The sequence below is a fragment of the Leopardus geoffroyi genome, chromosome D3 (assembly GCF_018350155.1).
Source record: "Leopardus geoffroyi isolate Oge1 chromosome D3, O.geoffroyi_Oge1_pat1.0, whole genome shotgun sequence".
In the NCBI taxonomy this organism is placed as follows: Eukaryota; Metazoa; Chordata; class Mammalia; order Carnivora; family Felidae; genus Leopardus; species Leopardus geoffroyi.
The window spans coordinates 81,891,876-81,910,367 of NC_059339.1; positions in this window are offsets into that span (position 1 = coordinate 81,891,876).

The following is an 18,492-nucleotide window of genomic DNA, read 5'->3' on the forward strand; positions in this document are numbered from 1 at the left end:
TGGTGGTGTGTGTGTGTGTGTTTATTTGAAACCTTAACCGAGACTTATACTTTCCTGGGCGTTAGTTTTTGTTTCACATCAGCCCACATGTGCGTCCATTCAAGAGGGTCCTGTTCCCATGTTTCCTTTTTGTTTCTGACCTTTGGAATGATGCACAGTGACTTGACCTTCACCCACATCCTGCTACTCATCTGTTTTCCATTTTTAAGAGGCCTTAAATAATTCCTTTCAAAGGGTCCTCAAACCCAAAACCTAGGGCATCACTTTTTATAAATCTATGCTTAAGGACAGTAAGTAGCAGTTATTTATGTTATTTAAACAGATCAGTCTTACTTGTTTCAATAATAAATTTAATTACATTCTAGGTAGTATACTTATAAATATTTTCTAATGAAGGTACTCCAAATTGAGAAAATGTGAGTTTTTGCCATAAAAGAGTATATGCTTCCCTGGAAAAAAAAAAAAATCACACACTCTGTAATAAGCAAGTCAAATGGGAAAACTGAGGTTGAACCGGAGCACTAAAAATCTATGCAACGTCATATTCAGACTATTATTGAAACGATTATTGATTCATCAACAGATAGCCTGAAGAATAGACAGGCACCTCAGTGTGCTGAATGCTGCTTCCGGAGCATTAAAATGTGTTAAGAAATAGTGTCAAGATGATAGCTTTTGAGCTCAGAGAGAATACAGATGGACATAGATCTCCAAGCCCAGGAGCAAGTGTCAGTTGCCAGAGGTGACAGCAACGTGTGCTTCTGTGTAGATGGAGCCTCTGTGCAGTAAAGTGCTCCTGTCTGTAGAGCAGCCACACTAAGAATCTTTTTCCTGAAAAAGTTTGAAATTCTGCACAAGCTGTTCTAGCTTCAAATGGCATATGGACCAACCCAACACTCAGACTGACAAAATTATCCTATTCAGCAATCACATAAGAGCTAATTCACGTAAGAGAAATATTCTGGATAGACTATAACTCCAAATAGAACACATTGAATTGTTACTGCTTATGAGCCTCAGTGACATTGGCCATGAGCTTACAACTTTGTAAGGCAGATTCTGTCTGTGCCAACTTTACTTACAGGCACAACAGAGAACACCATGTTTTGAACTTAAGTAGATGCTTAAATTTTGATAGGAATTTTTTTTTTATTTATTTATTTTTATTTAAAAAAAATTTTTTTTTTCAACGTTTATTTATTTTTGGGACAGAGAGAGACAGAGCATGAACGAGGGAGGGAGACACAGAATCGGAAACAGGCTCCAGGCTCTGAGCCATCAGTCCAGAGCCCGACGCGGGGCTCGAACTCACGGACCGCGAGATCGTGACCTGGCTGAAGTCGGACGCTTAACCGACTGCGCCACCCAGGCGCCCCAGGAATTTTTTTTTTTTTATAGTTCAAACAGAAACTAGTATCTCATATTTGCATGCTCACTAATGTTTTCCATTTATATTAACCCATGTACTAGGGTAGGTTTATTATTATATTTTTACATACGTGGGTATCAAATCTCAGGGAATTTCATGACTAAAACAAGCAGTAAGCTTTAAAGTGGGGAATAAAAACTCCTGCATAATAATATCCTTCTACCCCATGTTACCTTTCATGAAGTAATTCAGGTTATTTGAGGCTTATATGTAGTTAAATAAAAGGGGATAAGATACTATCTGGGAAGTAATTTACAGATGATACGCTATACTCGAAACATTAAAAGTAGATAAAGTGACTACATAAAACTGATGTGAAACTGAAAAGAATAAATGTGGGAAAATCACTACATTTAACGTAAGCTTCTTTATATAACCTGAGTTGTTCTTTAAATATCTGCTTCCCAAAGTGATTCTTTATCACTTGTCTTCTTAACCTATTTTAAATGTTTGCGACAGACTGGAAATTTATGAATTTATAAAAGCATTTATATACAATGAAACTATCATCCTTAAGCACACACACACACACATAGACACCAACACCATATATAACAGTAAAACACTGTAACATGTATCATCTAATGAAACAATTTGCTTGAAATGCAGGATGGTATTATGGAGACTTTAAGTGATTTAGGCATGACAGCACTCATAGCCTGCCTGCAGGTCTCACGATTTGGGAACTGATTATCATTTACTTTAAGTGTAAACTCAATAATATTCATTATCATGAGTGTTATTATGGTATTTTACTGTAGTTATATATAATTTATATATAAATTATTTAATTTATATAATTTTATATAAAATTTATATATTTTAATTATATATAAATTGTGGACCTTTACCACAATTTGTAATAGTGAATGTAGTTTAAATACCCATCTTTCAAATTAAATCATGTAAATTTAGATAAAGAACTAGAGTTGAATAGCTACCTTTCCAATATATAGAAAATATTTTGGGGCACCTGGGTGGCTCAGTAAGTTGGGCGTCCGACTTCGGCTCAGGTCATGATCTCCCGTGTCAGGCTCTGGGCTGACAGCTCGGTGCCTGGAGCCTGCTTCAGATTCTGTGTCTCCCTCTCTGTCTCTGCCCCTCCCTTGCTCGCACTCAGTCTCTCTCTTTCTCTCAAAAATAAATAAACATTAAAACAATTTTTTTAATAAAAAATATTTTTAGTTCTTGTTCATTCTGTAACCATTGTACAAACATACGTATAAAAGATTTGGTTACAGTCTTCCAAAATACCATAGAGGAGGGCTAACATCATCCTGATACTAAAGCCAGAAAAGATACCAAAACACCAACATTCTCTTGGTACCTAAACTAAAACTACCATAAAAGGAAACTACAGGCCAATATCCTTGATGGATATAGATGCAAAATATTTCAATAAAATACTAGCAAATCAATTACACCATTATCAAGTGGGATTTATTCCTGGAATGTAAATATGGTCCAACACATGCCAAGTTAATCTCTATGAGACATCACATTAATAGAATGAAAGAAAAGAATCATACAATTAGCCTAACAGACACGGAAAAAGGATTTGACAAAATTCGACATTTATTTGTGATAATGATAAAACTCTTAACAAATTAGGGATAAAAGTAACAAAGCTCAACATAATAAAGGTCATATATGACAGGCCCCCAGCTAACATCATACTCAGTGATGAAATGTTGAAAGATTTTCTTCTAAGATTTGGAACATGATAAGGTCCCACTCTTACCACTCTTTTTCGACATAGTGCAGGAAGTCCTAGCCAGACCAATCAGCCAAGGAAACCAAATACAAAGTATTCAAATTGGAAAGGAAGAAGTAAAATTATCTTTATTGGAAGATAACATGATTCTATATTTTAAAAATTCTAAAGACTCAACCAAAAAACTGTTAGATCCAATCAGCAAATTCTGTAAAGAATTTAGAATACAAAATTAACATACAAAAATCAGTAGTGTTTGTCTACACTAACAATGAATTTTCTGAAAAAGAAGTAAATAGATGCCATTTACAATGGTATCAAAAACAATTAGATACCTAGAAATAAATTTAAGGAGGTGAAAGATATGTACTCTGAAAATTACAAGACACTGATGAAAGAAATCAAAGAAGACATGAATAAATGGAAAGATACCCTGTGTTCACAGATTGGAAGAATTAAAATTGTTAAAAATCAATACTACCTAAAGCCATCTATAGATTCAGTGCAGTCCTAATCAAGATGCCAATGACAATTTTACAGGAGTAGAAAAAAGCACTCCTAAATTTGTGTGGAACCCAAAAGACCCCAAATAACCAAAGAACTTCTGAGACAGAATAACAAGGCGAGAGACATCATACTTCCTGATTTCAAGCTATATTATAAAATTATAGTAATCAAAATAGTGTAGTTACTGGTATAAAAACAGAAAAGTAGACCAATGGAGCAGAATTGAGAGCCCAGAAAGAAAACCAAGCATATATAGCATATTCAACAAGGGAGCCAAAAATACTCAATGGTGAAAAGACTGTCTTTTCAATCAATGGTATAGGGATAATTGGATATTCACATACAAAAGAATGAAACTGAATATACTACTCACAAAAATTAACTCAAAATGGATTAAATATTTTTTTTTAATTTTTTTTTCAACGTTTATTTATTTTTGGGACAGAGAGAGACAGAGCATGAACGGGAGAGGGGCAGAGAGAGAGGGAGACACAGAATCGGAAACAGGCTCCAGGCTCTGAGCCATCAGCCCAGAGCCTGACGCGGGGCTCGAACTCACGGACCGCGAGATCGTGACCTGGCTGAAGTTGGACGCTTAACCGACTGCGCCACCCAGGCGCCCCTCAAAATGGATTAAAGATTTAAACGTAAGACCTGAAACTATGAAAGTCCTAGAAGAAAACATAGGAATAAAGCTATTTGACTTGGGTTTTGACAGTGATTTTTTAGATACGATACCTAAAGCATAAGCAACAAATTCAAGCAAGTGGGACTACAAGTTGTATAAGCTTCTGCACAACAAAAGAAACTATCAACAAAGTGAAAAGGCAGCCTATGGAATGAGCAAAGATATTTGCAAACCATATCTGATAAAGGGTTAATATTCAAAATATGTAAGAACTCATACATTACTATTTTGTATACCTGAAATTAATGTAACATTGTGGGTCAAGTATAGAAAAACAAACTCCTACAACTCAATAGCAAAAAATATCAATCAATGAATCAATTCAATTAAAAGTGGGAAAAGGGGGCGCCTGGGTGGCGCAGTCGGTTGGGCGTCCGACTTCAGCCGGGTAATGATCTCGCGGTCCGTGAGTTCGAGCCCCGCATCAGGCTCTGGGCTGATGGCTCAGAGCCTGGAGCCTGTTTCCAATTCTGTGTCTCCCTCTCTCTCTGCCCCTCCCCCGTTCATGCTCTGTCTCTCTCTGTCCCAAAAGTGAATAGACGTTGAAAAAAAAAAAAAAAATTTAAAAGTGGGAAAAGGACCTGAACAGACATCTTCTAAAGAAGATATATGAAAAGCCAACAAAGACATGAAAAGAAAGATATATGAAAGAAAGATATATGAAAGGCCAACAAAGACATCACTAGTCCCTAGGGATGTGCAAGTTACAACTACAGTATGACACCACCTAATGCCCGTTAGATGACCATCAAAAGAAAAGAGATAAATGTTCATATGGTTGTGGAGAAAAGGGAACCCTTATACACTGTTGGTGGGATTGTGAATTGTCGTAGCCACTATGGATACCAGTATGGAGTTCTCCCATATATAGAACTACCAGTAATTCCACTTCTAGGAATATGTATAAAGGTAATGAAACCACTAACTCAAGAAGACATCTGGATCTCCATGTTCATAGCACCATTATTTACAATAACCAAGTCATGGAAACAACCTAAGTGTCCAGTGATGGCTGAATGGATAAAGAAGTTGTTGTGTATATATACAATGAGATATTATTCAGCCATAAAAAAAACTAGGAAATCCTACCATTTTGTTGACAACATGGATGGACCTTGAAGGCATTGTGCTAAGTCAAATAAGTCAGACAGAGAAAGATAAATACTGTATGATCTCACTTATATGTGAAATGTTAAAATAACATAGCAAAAGAGATCAGACTTGTGGTTACCAGAGGCAGAGAGTGCAGGGAGGGACATTGGGGAAGGTGGTCAAAAGGTACAGGCTTCCAGTTATAAGATAAATACTAAGGGCGTAATGTACAACAAGCTGACATGCAAACACTGCTATATAATATGTAGGAAAGTGGTTAAGAGAGAAAATCCTTTGAGTTCTTATCACCAAGAGAAAATGTTTTTTTCCCCTTTTTTTCTTTTATTTTTATTTTCTCTATATGAGAAAAAAGATGTTAACTGAACCTGTTCTGGTAATTATTTCACAGTATATATAAATCAAACCATCATTCTATATACCTTAAACTTATAGAGTAATATACGTCAACTATTTCTCAATAAAACTAGAAAAAAAGATTTGATTACATATCCAGGTGGAAATCATTCATACACAATTTAGAGAAGAACATTCATAGCTGACAATGTAATTTTAATTGATATGTTATGTTAATATTAAAGACAGGGTAGGATCAAATACTTGGGTAAGAGAGTGAATCGATTGTCAAGCTTGAAACGTTTTGTGGGACAAAATATAATAAAATGTCTTTTTTTTTAGAATCAGAATTATAGGAAATATAATCACAACAACCTCAATATATTTCCTTCATTATCCAAATAAAGTTAAAAGTCCTATCCTTTCTGAAGTGTAATAACTATTTTGAAACTGCACATTTCTAGTAGCTATATATGAAGTAGATTTTTATAGACTTAGTGAAGACAATAATATCAATTTTATTGGTAAATATACAGATTTTCAGAAAAATAATCTGAATTTGATTTGTTTCATTTATTCTGTTATTAATGTTTCATTTAAGACTACTTATGTTGGGGCGCCTGGGTGGCTCAGTTGGTTAGGCATCTGACTTCAGCTCAGGTCATGATCTTGCGGTCTGTGAGTTCTAGCCTTGCGTCAGGCTCTGTGCTAACAGCTCAGAGTCTGGAGCCTGCTTCGGATTCTGTGTCTCCCTCTCTTTGCCCCTCCCCCACTCACTCCTCTGTCTCTCTCTCTCTCTCTCAAAAGTAAATAAACGTTAAAAAAGAAGACTAATGATGTATGTGAGTAGCATTAATATCATTTCATGTCTATGTTGTTTGTTACTGATTATGTTAGCTAATATTTGTGTTTGGAAGGATAAATGGTGAAGACAATTCTTAATGTAAACTAAAAGTGAAATGAATTAGGCTCTCAAAATTATTGACATCATAGCTCTCTTGTTTCCCAAAATCAATATAATTAGAAAACAGATTTTAGGAGGGCTTACTTACTATATGAAATAATCAACGTCATAAAAAGTGCTGTTTTTAATACCAAAGGCAGACTTTCAGAGTCATAAAACCAGAACATTCACATAAGAACTGGATTTCTTAAGTTTTTAAAAATTCTAACGTGTCTGGAAGTGGAGAGAAAAATGGTTAAACAATTAAAGGAGGAAAATCCAAGTTTTCAGACCTTTGAAAAATGTGAATTTATCACCATCATAATATTTTCAGTGATTGTTCTTAGGTAAAAACACTACATTCTCAGGATTATTTTGATTCTTACAGTCCAGGATGAATTAAACATTGGGATGAAAAATACTCATATGCACATGTCATAAATTAGAAAAGATTTTGAATTTAACTTCTCTACTCACACTTTGTTGTAAGTACAACAAGCTGACATCTTAGATATTACAGTGTCATTTAACTCCTAGAAGTTAATAATATAGGAATTATTAAGATATATAACTACAGAGTTATTGGAAATATGAAGAAATACTTAGCTAAATCATTGTTTTTATAGGTGTTTTGTTGGTCAAACAGATTGCTTATTGTAACATGTAAAATTTAAATTTGTGATGACTGATTTTCATCTTTGATAAATTTAGTAATAAATGATTCTGTTCAAATACAGCCAAGACAAAATATATATATAGCTAGAGGCATAGAAACATAAATTTTGCACACACTAATAGCCATACTTAATAACTCCAAAACAATCAGGAAAATGACATTAAAAATCCTTGTTCTCTTTATCAGAGTTTGAGTTGTGAACATTTGCTTCTAAATGAAAAATATATCTACACTCAAAAATTAACGTTAACATCCATAACTTTTCACAAATCTATGATAATGGATATTTCATGGAAATTTAATTATGTTGGCTAGTTTATTGATAAAGGCAAAATTGAATAGATTAGGTGCACTGTTCATTTTTTATTAAAATTTCTTAAGAAATGATGAAAGATTGATTATTTATACCTGTAATTCCACCAAAGGAAAATGATAACCCTGGATTCTGTCACAGTGAAGTATTTGTAAGCTATTGATCTGTAGTGGTTAAAGGTCCCACTAGAGAGAAGATTTGAGCTAAAATTTTTAGTACCTGAAATGAAACATTGCCACTAGATCTGTAAAGTTGCAGACACCAGCCTCTGTCCAAATCCAGATATACTGCTGGCCATTTTGTTTCCCAAAGCAGTGGATGAATCAGAGAATGTAGAGTTGGACAACCTGGTAAATTGTGGTGTGGGACTTTTTTAGCTGAGTATATGATGACTGACTGGTGGTGCTCTGTAGGTTTAAAATCTACTATGGTATAGAAAGAAATCTGCACTCATGTTTGTGGCAGAGATCAAGCCAAGGTTTCATTCCAACTACATCCCATTTTACTTGGCAGATGATATCAATAGCTTCTGTGCTGTTGAAACCGTATGATTTCAATAGTGGCTTATGAATTTTGAAGGGGCACAAACATTCAGTCCATAATGGTTTCCATCAGATGTTCACTCTAACTGTCGAGCTGATTTCACAGTGCTTATTCTAGAGTACCCATATTTTGGTAGGATTTAGAAATGTCTGTTTTTGAGGCAATAAACAATTTTAGCCATTTGGGCATAACAGTGTTCTTTCGGAGAGTCTTAGACATAGTGGAAATGGGAAGGGGTTGGCACCATTGGCAAGATGAAGAATTGGTGTGTAGCTCATCTAGGGGAAAGTCATGCTTGTCTTGTGTTTTGGGGACTATATTGAAAAAATATATATTTTTGCTGAATTAATCTTTCATTAACCCTTTCAATACCAAATATTGGTGACGGGTAAATAAGAAAAATACTAAAGACAGCTAAGTAAACTAACTTCTTTTACATAAAAATGTTAGTACAGGAGAGGAAAGTGGGAGGAAAGTGTTCTTTCAGGATGTATGTTAAGAACATGAAGAGATGATTTGGAAGAATCTGTTGAGGGTGTAAGAATACATATGTGTGCACACAGAAATGGAAGTGGAGAGAGAAAAAAAGAGGAGAGAAGATGAAGAAAAGTTCCAGCCAGTGGGTTATTAAGGAATTCCATTCCCCACTGTCAGTCTTTACAAGACTTCAGCAGAGATTTAAGTCTGTATACAAGTTGTCCCACTAATTATATAACTCTGTTAGTCCTCAAGGTGCTTCTTCAGCACCTCCAAGTTTGGACCTCTACTCAGATGTTCATTTGCACCTGAAATTTAGTGGATTAATTCTGAGCCTAGGAGCACATTGTTGCCATTGTCATCCACGTGTTGACTGCCATGCCAAGAAATTGAGGCTATTCAGACATGAAATGTATTTTTAGACTAATAATATAAAAAAAAAAGAGAGGAAAATAGAAGTCCTTGAGATACAAATGATAAATTTTCAAACATCCTGTTTTTATCAGAAAATGCTATATAGAGAGTTAAAATATGTCTTATGTGAGTTTATGAAAATGGAGGAAACTTAAATAGGAAAATCACAAACTAGACCTAAGTTTATACCTGAGTTTTCAAAAGCACCAATTTCTTAATGCATTTGCATCCATTTTGGAGTGATGGGGAAAGTGGATGTAGATAGCTCTTTAAGGGAGTTTTATTAAAAAGGGAGACAGTTAAACACTGGAATGGCTGACAGGGAAGAGCCAAAAGGGATCTGTTTCTTTGAGGAGAGAGATGAAAACATTTTATATACGCTTATGAGAATGACACAGTAGAGAACATAAATATCAGGGTGTGGAGGAGAGTAGAGTGTGTTACTGGTTATTGAGTTAACAAGAGGGAAGCATCTAGGGCACACATAGGGATTTTATCTTACATGGAAAATGGACACTTCATCAATAGAAACAGGAGCGAAGACAAATCGTGAGTACAGCTGCAGGTGAACAATGTAGTAGGAGTTTATGGAAGTCTTTTGATTATTCAATTTTACAGAAAAATAGCAAGTATGCCATCATATAAATATGAGCTTGTGGAGGGGGGATGGGTATTTGAGGAACAAAAAGAAAGAAAAACATGAAATATTTATTTAGGAGAGTGGGAGAAGAAACGGACCAGGAGATGACATAGTCATTGGCCATTAAAATTCAACCTTCTAGTTTTAAAAGACACCAGCCAAAATAGATTTGTGTTTTTCTCTAGCCATGTTTAGTTAAACAGGTGCTTGTATGTAATAACAGCAAAGGTTAAAAATACTAGGGTTATGGACTTGTGAAAGAATGGTCTTTCACAGAAGTTCAACAAAGCCAGTGAAGAGCAAAGAAGACAGAAATATATACAAGGGACTGATTTTAATGTTTTTCCATAGAATTTATTCTGCATGAGATGGGAAAATAAACATCAGGTGTGTAAAGTTCAAAGGCAAAGCAAGCTGACTCTATAAGTTTTTGGTCTAGGTGAAGTTGAAGAATTGTTAGAGTTGGAATATATGATGAAATGAACTAGAAAGTTAACAGGAGATGGTCTGAATTTAGGATGTCTTAAATTGATTTTACAGAGTTTAGACTTACTGGTAATGAAATGACAAGTTCTAGTGCAGGGTCTCAACCTCAGTACTGTCAACATTTCAGACTAGATAATATGTGTGTGTGTGTGTGTGTGTGTGTGTGTGTGTGTGTGTGTGTATGTAGGCTACCCTGTGCAATGTAGGATATTTAACAGGATGCTCACTAAACTCTACTCAGGAGCTACCCTCCATTCCTGACCCAGTTGTGAGGACCAACAATGTATTCAGACATGGCCAAATATTTCCTAAAGAAGCAAATTGTCTCCAGATTGAAAACCCCTGCTCTGGAATATGACCATGGGAATGAGTGGCAGAGGTGAAGTAAAGGACAAGATCACCAAAAATGTAGAAGCAAGAGCGTTGAGATAATTATCTACATGTGTATGAAATAATCAAGAATTAAGAGAAAAGTAGTGTTGAAGAAAGCTACAATGAAAAGTAGCTGCACTTATATATGAGTGAGTGGGGAATGATGATCCATGAGGTTGTTGATAAGAGGTTCAATGGGGAGGTTTCAGGAATTATGACAGGGCAAAGGAGGGAGTGGAGCCATGTTTGTTTGAGGAGTCTAAAACTTCTTGTGGAGAGCTGTGTACACTGAATGAAGAAGGATAACCCTGTGGAGCTGGGAAGTCAGTAGTTGCAAGGCTATGAATGTTATGAGTATATAGGGATGGGTCAAGTTGAGAGGGCTCAGGACACATTATGGATCCTGAACACGGACTCTCAGATACCTAGGAGGTGAGAGGAACCTTATTTGCAGATATTGGGACTCCCTCTTGACTCATCTCTGTGAAGAGTATAAGCCTGTAGAAGTATGGTCTTACCTCAAGAGAACTGGGGTCGCTTTTGACTCAAGCAAGAAGGTAGATTCCTTCTTGAGTCCTCTCCATAGACAGTAGAAAAGAGAAAGAGGCTAGATCTTTCTCTGAGTGCTATTTGTTTTGATTTCTGTACTGGAGGTAAGAGGGACTAGGAAGACTGGATCTTACTCCGAAGTTTCCCATTCATTGGGAGAAGTGATTTTGAGTTGGCCCTTATCAATGCAGGAATTAGAGTTAGACCAGCTCCCTTGGGGCAGACAAGAAACAGAAAAGTGGGATTTGTGTGGACTGTGAATGATTAAGGGGGAGGAATCTATATAAATGTTGGAGAGAGTCACAAGCACTTGATTAAGAAATAGTATCTAATGGACAGAAGGAAGGAAATTAAATTCTTTCTTTGTCTTTGCAAGTCTCACCCTCCAAAGTAGGAAGAATTGCCGTTAATGAGTAAATTAGGAAAATAGTTAAAGAAGCATGAAGTTTAAATTGATCTACCTAATGAAGAGAGAATGGGTACTAATAAGGTTAGGCGAACATTTTTGGTCTAAGGCAGCTGCTGAGTATATGAGATGTGTGTACGTGTGTGTTTATATACGTGTGTATGTAGGTGTTTATGTGTGTGTGTGCATACTTATACACCTACATATGTTTGTAGAGAGAATTCAATAAATAGATCATAGATACATCAGATATACATTCAGAGTGGATGTCATACACATACACGTGTGTGTGCGCGCACACACACACACACACACACACACACACAGCCGTATATTACATATTTGGAAAGAGAAAGAATGGAAAAACACTTCCAAGAAGTTTGACTTTCCTTATAAAAGGATGAACTTAATATATTTTGGGGTCAACTTTACTAAAAATTGAATTATTTAATTGCCTTTTAAATATTTTCAGTATTGGATAGTCTTTTCCAGTAATTTCAGTATGTCTGTGACTCCATACCCGGCCTGTACCAAGAGGTTACGATTGCTTACATACTTAGGGGTATTTAGGACTCAATAAAACTTTGGGATTAGAAAAATGTGAGGTTGAGTGACTGCCTTACTGTGATTTAATATTTTCTTTTATTTGTTTAAGTCCCACACTTTTGGGGACATGTATTCAGCAGTGTATCTAAGGAGTCATTCCCAAGTTAATTCAAATCGCAACCCATGTAAACCAAAGTGAGCTCTTCTGGCATTTTTTCATAACCAGTGTGTTTATTATCACCTGACCCTTTTTAAAAAACAACTCATGGAAATTTAGAAGCGTGCTGTGGAATTTGGTAAATGCACACTGAGGTTACATCATGTTTGAAGAGATATTGTAATATTTAATGACACTATACAGACTGATACTGTCCAAGATTTCAATATGAAACCTGTATATTTTTACTTAATACGTGAAAGTGGATATCTTTGTTCGGATTTTAGCCTCATGTTCCAAAAATTTGGTTTTTCACGAGTGTTTTAACTGTGTCAAAGATCAAGGTATTTATTATATTAATAACGTTTTCACTATCAGTAGCTAAACACTCTGTCAATACAAACAAAAAAGAAAATCACTAATTGGCATATCATATTTAAAAATAGGTTATATTCTGGAGTATATAGATAGATATCTGCCTCTAAGAAATTATTCTTCTCACATCTCCACCTCATTTACCTTTTCTTTCCAATTTGTGGTTTATCAAAATGCTAGGACTATATATCACCCCCTTGTGCTTGTAGATACGTTTCCAGTGAATATGCTTTTTACTTACACCAAGGTAAATCCTAGTATCTCTCTTTCTTCCTCTTACTATCTGATTTTTTAAATTATTACACTGTTTTCCAATTATGATGGTTATCAGATTGCTGCTTCTGATTTTTTTAAATGTGTTTTCTTTGAATGACAAGACAGGGGCCTGAATAGTCAGATTTACCCTCTCTGTATCTTCAGCGATCAAAAATCTAGAGGAAGAACACACCTGCACGTGTGTATTACGTTCACCAAGTTGAGCTGCGGGCACTGTCGTCTCCAACCGGGGCAGGACTTTCTCCTACATGTCTGTCCCTTTCACTCTTTTCATTTGTAGCTGGGAGCTCTTGAGTATATTTTGCTGGATGGTGGTTCCCCAACTACATGAGACTATGAGATCCTAAGCTGTTTTTTAAAATTCTAAGATTTAGAAAGATCCTCCTTTTATTAGATGACAGACAACAACATCAAAAAGCTTTTAACAGAAAATCTTGTAAATGCAATTATCTTGCAGTTTCTTCAAGGACACAACGATCTCCAGGAAACGTAGTGCTTTTTCAGAGTCTCTGTAGCATCACCCTGGAGAGATCCATATTATTCACTTTTTTGGGTGAAGGTAACATAGCTGCTTAAGGAAATGAAAGGATTCATTAGAGGAGGCATCTCTGAATTCTTTAAAAGCTTAGCTCAAATTTTGTCTATTAATTGTTTTGTTCATGGCCTTAATAGAATGAAACTTGGTGTGAGAATGGGTAAAACTAGGAAAGGTGCTGGTAAGAGAACAGTCACAGCCGGAAGAGTCAGTCCTCAAAGTGACTTGAGGGAAGGTCAGCATTAGTGGGGTGGGGAAGTTGTGAGTGAAAGGAGGGATATACACTGCGGAAAGAAAAGAGGGATAATTGAAAGGGAATGGAGCAAGGCTGAAGTCAAAACCCTTCACAAATTTAGACTCTTACCGATAAAGAATACAGATTAAATACACTTGTGTGGGTGGAGTTGGTTCCTCTGACTGACAGTGCTTGGGGGCATCCAAGGGCCACCGCTGAGGCACCAAAACATACTCCACCATCAGTTTGTCTCACATTCTGCTTACGTAGCACATGCCAGAACTCAGGGCCACTCTGTTGTGTGCCCTTGGGGAGAAGAACATAGGAAGATTATTCATTTTTTCCTCTCCCTTAAAAGAAAATAAAATGAATTAGGGAAATAGACCAGTTAAATGAACAGATCTTTAACTTGAGGTACTGTTGGTTTCACCCTGAATGGATTCTTTCTGTGTGTTATTTTCCTGCCCTCTACTCCCAAAACACAATGTCATACTTGAAGCAGAGAGATTTTCCTTCAGCACGATGAGCTCTCGTCTGCACATCTTCTGAGTCTCAATGCAGGGCATGTTACCAGGTGCATTGCAGGCAGCCTCGCACCCTTTACGGGGGCTTGTTTGTCAAAGTTCACAGCTTAGCAACATTTACTGCTACTCTAACTTTCTCTGCAGTGTTATGGTTGCAATTATTTGGTGTTATTCTGGGAGTTAATTGCCAGGAAACAAAATTAAGGGAGCATGTCTGATCCTTTCCCTCCTCTGAGACTACTGAAAAAAAGAATTGAAAAGAGGTGAGCCTTAATATCAATCCAGCATGGGCCATTTCTCTTGTCATTGGTCTCGTTGAAGGAGCTCACTTCAGGAGAGTCACAAAGAGGTCAGAAGATTTTAAACTGCCAACTTAGATCTGCATTACAACTTCCCAAGACTTTTCAACAATTTGGTGTGGATATGCTGAAAACCTAGCTCATTTCTCCATCAAGAGGTTGCAGAATAAAATTCTGGTCTTCGTTGTGCTAATAGAGCAGCTCTTGGAGGAAGGTTTAAATGAAGCATTCTAGTCGCAATTATCTTGAAACGCCGTTATATATTAAATTATTAGGAGAAAAAGATTTAAATCATTTGAGATAACTGAATGACATCATTGATAAAATGCAATCAAATGGTGACTGGGGCTGAAGAATGTGTGGAATATATGTTTGAATCGTTAAGCCTTAAAGAGGATCACCTCAAAGAGGACATTAAATTCAGAGGGGTTTGTGTCATCACTAGTATATCCATCATCGTGGGGTTACTCAGAGTTTACTGAGAAACAGGAAAAGTGCCACCTCAGCCCATTTTCCTCTTAAGAGGGAGAATGGTTTCCTTATTGCAGCCATCCCTTAATAATGCTCAGATCTGCTTTGTGTTGACCCTTACACCTCACTGTCAACGACAGAGGGTGCCTCTCGGCTCTCAGCAGCGCCAGGGTGCTCTTGCCCATGCTCAGCGTCTTCTGCCCTCAGCTTCCTATCTGTCTTGGCCTGAGCTTCTCGTAATAACCGGATGTTCATTTCACATTCAAATAATTAGAGAGGAAACTATTTGTCTTAATTGCTGAGCCTCCAACAGATGTTTTGTTAATAGTGGTAAGACATCCTCATCTAAACTATTGCGTTAAGATGGGGAAACACTGCCTGGTGCTAGCATTTGAATTGTTATAACTTTGAAAATGTTCACATTCTACTTTGAAGGGCAAATACACTTAAAATTAAGGCACCATTATATAATTTAGTAACATCCCATGGGCACACAATTGATTTGGACTTGCTTTGCACATTAATAGAATTTGTGCACACGTCAAACCATACTATAGAGATAATTCTGGTAAGGTTATGATGTAAAAATATTGGCTTTTGTGGGGAACAGAATTTTTTAAACTTCTTTGGCTAGTAAAGATTTTTTGTCAGACTATAATGTAAATTTTAGATAATATAATGTTTTCATGAATTCACTAGTTTTTATGAGCCAAATATTTAGGAACATGCGAAGTTTGTTTTGTTTGCTTGCTTTTAGCTAAACAATGCAACTTCTATGTATGGTCCTCCTCTCAAAAAACTTTTTAAGTTATTTTCCTTCTTGAAACCACTTAATAATTATGATCATGTGAAAGGCACAGATTTATCACATTCCTGATCAAGGGGGTAAATTTCATTTCCAAATACTGGAAATTGTCTCTCCTTCATCTGGACAAAGACACAAGCCTAGCAATGTGAGACTTTGGAATTAGGCTGGAACATTTTAAATGACCTTTTTTTTTTTTTTTTTTTTTAAACCATCACCTTTGAGTTGAGGCTGTTAAGATATATAAAGTTTGTTACCTCTAAGAATTTATCCACAAATAATCCTCATTGTATTTTATTTTGGCCTTGGCTTAGTCACATACTGAGTAATATTAAGAATGATGTGCCAAATTATATTGTTCATCTTGTTTCAAGGAAGACATCTATGAATCTAATAACAGACTGTGATCACCTTTACTTAGCAAAGCAGGGAGAAAGAGGCCAAAGGCAAGATATGTATATCTATGCATCTATACATCTATATATCTATATATCTATATCTATATCTATATCTATATCTATATCTATATCTATGTCTATATCTCTAGCCTTGGCATTCAGTAGATCAGTATTCCAGTTTGGGCCTTAGGTTATGATCTGATGTGACATAACAGGTCATTTAATTTCTCTAAGATTAATTTCCCTGATCTGTAAAATGTCAGTAATGTAAGATTTAGTGGGAAGACTTAAGAAATTAATTTATGAACATGATTTGCAAGCTCTAAATTATTATACAGGTATTATTATTATTTTTTCTCAAGCTAGTATTTATAGTTACTGCCAACTGGAATATCAAGTCTGACCTATGGTTTTCCCAATTATAACCTACATGGCTTCTAACTTAATTGGTCAATTTCTAAGAGTAGATTGCTAATTTTTGGTGTGCTCTTGTGTTATCATAATAAGATACCAAATATCCCAGTATGATAATCATGCTTTTTCAATGTAGACTTGCCTAGAATAAGAATTCTCTATGTAGGACTAAGACAAATTAACCAGATCATGTGGTGCAGTATACATCAATAACACAGTTATGTGGTTAGAAGATTACAGATTCTTTTTGAATCACTTGAAATTTACATATACACACACTTATTTTTTTAATTATTTAAAATCTTGTCAAGCAATAGTAGACATACAAGAAGATACAAATGCACGTTTGTATAAATACTGACTACTGTGTAATTTTCCTTGGCTAAAAGTATATTAACATGAGATTGAAGGGTTTCCAGGAGAGGTGGTGGCAGCTCTCATGTAAGTTTAAGGAGGATTACATCAAATTATGGCCAAAGTCTACTTTAGAACAAATTACTAGAACATAGGAGGACATAAAATAACCATAAGAAGAATCCACAAGGAAGATGTAATAATTCTAAATAAGTAGGCAACAATAAATAACACAGCCTAAAAATATAGGAAGAGAAAAATCGTAGAGAACTCAGAAAAGACCAACACAAATATGTCTAACTGACTTTTGATAAAGGTGCAAAAGCAATTCATTGTAAGAAGGATAGTCTTTTCAATAAATGGTGCTCAAGTAGTTATAAAATAAAATTTATATTTTATTTAGGTTAAGAAATAGGAGACAACATTCAGAATCTAAGGCTATATAAAGAGCTCTTAGATTTGAACATCAAAAACATGATCCAAAAAAGAAAAAAAAAAAGGATAACTTGAACCTCATAAAATTTTAAAATTTTTCTCTCAAAAAGACCCAGTGAAGAGGATGAAAATACAAGTTACAAGTGCAGTGGGAGAAATTTTTTAAAAAAATTTTAAAGTTTTGGGGCGCCTGGGTGGCGCAGTCGGTTAAGCGTCCGACTTCAGCCAGGTCACGATCTCACGGTCCGTGAGTTCGAGCCCCGCGTCGGGCTCTGGGCTGATGGCTCAGAGCCTGGAGCCTGTTTCCGATTCTGTGTCTCCCTCTCTCTCTGCCCCTCCCCCGTTCATGCTCTGTCTCTCTCTGTACCAAAAATAAATAAACGTTGAAAAAAAAATTAAAAAAAAAAAAAGTTTATTCTGGTATTTATTTTGAGAGAGAGAGAGAGAGCAGAGGGAGGGGCAGAGATAGAGGAGAGAATCCTGGGCTGACAGCATGGAACCTAGTGGGAGGCTCCATCTCATGAACCGTGAGATCATGACCTGAGCTGAAATCAAGAGTCAGACACTTAACTGACTGAGCTACCCAGGCACCCCAGGAAATATTTGAATACCATATATCTTATAAACATCTCAAAACTCAAGAGGAAAAAAAAATAAGTACTTCATTTAGAAAAGGGACAAAAATCATGAACAGACATGTCACATAAGAGGATATACAGATGACAAATAAGGACGGGGAAAGATGTTTAACATCCTAAGCCATTAGGGACATGCAAACTAAAACCAAAAAAGTATATCCTTACAAAAATACGAGAATGGCTAAGGTGAAAATAGCAACAATGCCAAATGTTTACAAAGACGCAGAGATAACTGTTGATGTTTAGGTGAATGGAAAGTCCATTGCTGCATGGATTTTGTGATAAATGTGCACCATTTTCATAATGTAAGTGTTTTGTTATGCCTGACATAGACACAGAGTAGTTTCATGAGCCGCAGTTGTGTGACTTGCATTGGCTGATTGGACCAACCTGGAACACCATAAACTCTGAGTGTCAGCTGTGGTTA